The sequence below is a fragment of the Austrofundulus limnaeus genome, unplaced genomic scaffold (genome assembly GCF_001266775.1).
Source record: "Austrofundulus limnaeus strain Quisiro unplaced genomic scaffold, Austrofundulus_limnaeus-1.0 Scaffold0, whole genome shotgun sequence".
NCBI lineage: Eukaryota > Metazoa > Chordata > Actinopteri > Cyprinodontiformes > Rivulidae > Austrofundulus > Austrofundulus limnaeus.
This window is the reverse complement of record NW_013952402.1, coordinates 2,569,225-2,572,396: the sequence shown is the minus strand read 5'-3', so window position 1 is coordinate 2,572,396 and position 3,172 is coordinate 2,569,225. Positions and strand designations below refer to the sequence as shown.

Below are 3,172 nucleotides of genomic sequence, written 5' to 3'. Positions count from 1 at the left end.
CATTTACCCAGAATGCTTTGTGTGTAAATAAAATGGCTCTGTCGGTGTTAAAATATATTTTTAAAAACTTACTAAACCAAACAGCCTACAGTATTTTTACAGTCTTTATTTTACAGTTAAAATTAATGTTTATCAAATAAAGTCTAATGTTTCAACTAATCGGGGATCCCTTTAAAGTCTCGGGTGGTGAATATGGATTGTGAATCCCGTTAAAGCAGAAATGTTCTTGATCAGAAATGCCTGTCATTGCTTCTGGCTTGAAGGGGGTGGGTGATTTTATTTTCATATTTTATTATTTTAAACAAAGACATTTTGTAGCAATTTTCTAATATTGAGCATGTGTAGAATCCTTTGTTTTTCATTTAGAAAGAGTTTATTTCACTTAGGCCTCTGGCTGCCTTGGAGACAATCTTTTTCAAAGCCAAAGAGCCTACAGGAGGATAATTAAAACAATTGAGATGTAATAAAATGTAAAGAAAATCACATCAACGCACTGGTCATGGATCAGCATAAAACTGAATATAGTTAGGAAAGCTCATTTCAAACAAGTATTTTCAGATAGAGCAAGTTTAACCAAATTGTAGGCAGTTGTATTTTTATAAATACTGTGGATCTAGAACAGCAGTGGAACCAGATGCACCGTACCGCTGCGGTAACAATGTGTGCAAAAGATAAAATTAGACTAAATTCACTGCAGGTTCAAGGTGAATAAAAATTTGATGTTATTCCCTAGTGGGGGGTTTCATTTTTTTATTTATTTTTTTGTGTGTGTGTTCTTCACACATTGCCTACACATTTATCTTTCCAGTGACTCTTTCTTTGCATATTTTCTTTAATCCCCCTGCTGATACGAGTGCTCATGTCCCAGAGGCTCCTCACAGCCTCCTCTGTGGGCATCAATCTTACTGTATACAACTTCAGGGTTTGCTTTTGCATCACCTCTCTTTTTTTTTTCACAAGTTTCCAGAACTGGTTCACAAAGAGCCGCATCAATTCAATTGTTTCGTGACACTTTTATTTCTGATAGACATTAATATAAGATGAAGTCAGTAGATGTAATTTTGTTCCACGGTCCAGCTTTCATAGTTCAGTCACTTCATTCTGTGTTTTGTTCATGTGTTTTTTTCTTTACAGAACAGCATAAATATATCCTTCAATTGTTTAACAGGGGTAATATTTTCATTTAAAATCAAAATTAACCCCTTAAAACCTGATATTACCCTGAAAATGATAAACAAATTGCATTAAGGGACTACAGCCCCAATAAATACGGTAGTACCTTGAAATTAACACTCAGGAGGAAGTGAAAAAGGGGAGTCAAATCAAAAGAAAAACATTTGAAACATCCCAGGCGTTTGAATCATTATTCTGTTCGCACAGGCTCTGGCCTATAAGGGCAGTCAGCAGACYAGCAGCCACTAAATTCCAGCTGATTAATGAGGCAACGGCAGCAAGGAGCTGGAGGAAACACACAGAACTCACAAGATGCTGATGGGACAGCAGGACACGATGACTGTGCAAACTCATCTCTGGGATCCTGCTTTCTTTCTTTCTTTGAGSAACTAAAGCAAAGAAACAAGGAAAAAAGTTGCCCAAACAAAGGAAGAGTGTGACTCCCTAATTGGCTTTTGAATCAAATTAAATAAATCAGTCATTTAAAACTGGAGCTGGTATTTTTTTTTTTACAATGTCAGCTCTTTTCTATCATAGCTCATTCCCTTGGTTTTTCCAATTGTTTCATAGACACCACRGAAAACTGCAGCAATATTGTGCAAAAAATGCATTTTTACATACATTTACATATTTTATTACCAAGATTGTACCGTTTCTTAATATATACACAGATTACAGATGGTTTCAAAATTCAATCAAACTTAAAAGCTGATTTGTTCATTTATTTAAAATGTTTAAGTACAGCTGCACTGATTTTTAGAGTCTTCACCCAGAAACTCCACTGTATTTAGGAAATGRAAACAAATCTCCAATTTGTTTCACAGCTGCACACTTAAGGAATGTATGAATGGAACAGAGTATCATTATTTTAATCTCTACTTGTTTTTATTTGCAGTTCTTATTCATTTTATAACTGTTGACACTAATTGCTACATTGTTGCAAGTGGTATCAAGGTGCGCTCTTGCTGAATAAAACACATATGGCAGTCATAAGCGGAAGTGACATGTTAGAACAGTGGTGAGGCAAGTTGCCTGGGAGAACAAAGACTGGCTCCTTGATGAGAATTTAGGAAACATTATTATTAATAGTAATATTCTTCCTAATACTACTGGTAGTAGTAATAGTAGTAGTTGTAGTAGTAGTGGTAGCAGTGTAATTTGGAAGGTACCATTAGTAGTATCCTCCAAATTACACTATTATTATTGTTAATCTACAGTACATCCCCCTAAAAATGGCTCTTACTAAATCCCTGTTTATTGTCCTCCAATGATGAAACAGAATTTCTGCCCTTGATTTCAGCAACTCAACACTTTGAGGTCATAGCCACATTCTCCTCTTTGTGATGATTCATYCATTTTCATTAAGAGACAGTTCTGCACTGCAGGCAGGCCAGTCAATCACAACACAGTCTGTATCTATGAAGCCAAACTCTCATAAGTCATGCAAAATGAGGTCTGGCATTGTACTAACAAAATAACTCCAGACCTCCAGGGGAGAGAACTACACTGGAATTAGGATGTCGCGGATCCTGTGGGACCCAAAGCAAATTTCACAAGAGTGGGTGGTTTTAATGTTGCTACAAGCAGAAGTGTGCAGTTAGCAAAAAATAAAAATGTGCATGCAGTGCTATGCTCACTGATGCAGCTTAGTTCCATCATAGCTGGTAGAATTTGCACCTTTTTGCGAATCAGTTCTTCTCAGTGTTGGCTTAGTGCTGCATAAAAAAAGGACTCATTTGACCACGGAGAACATGCGTCCTTTYTCTTTGTGTCCATCTGAGCCTCGCTCATGCCTTACAATCTCATTTGTAGAATTATGTGCCATGGGGAAACAATTGTCTTTTTTTGTATTACAGCTTTAAATGCCACCTGAGAGAGCTTGAAGGCCATGTGCGTTCAACTTTAGCTTCCAGCCACGGTCTTTTCACAATAAATTTTCTCAGATTCCATAAATCTTTTCACAATATGAAAAAGTCCAAATGTTTAACAACGTTGGTTC

At 36.5% G+C, this 3,172-nt stretch overlaps 1 protein-coding gene across 1 annotated transcript in view; it reads right to left on the bottom strand.

The window, feature by feature from the left end:
* Positions 1-3,172, bottom strand: part of eys (eyes shut homolog) — a 205,300-nt gene that overhangs the window by 186,508 nt on the left and 15,620 nt on the right. The window lies entirely within an intron of this gene.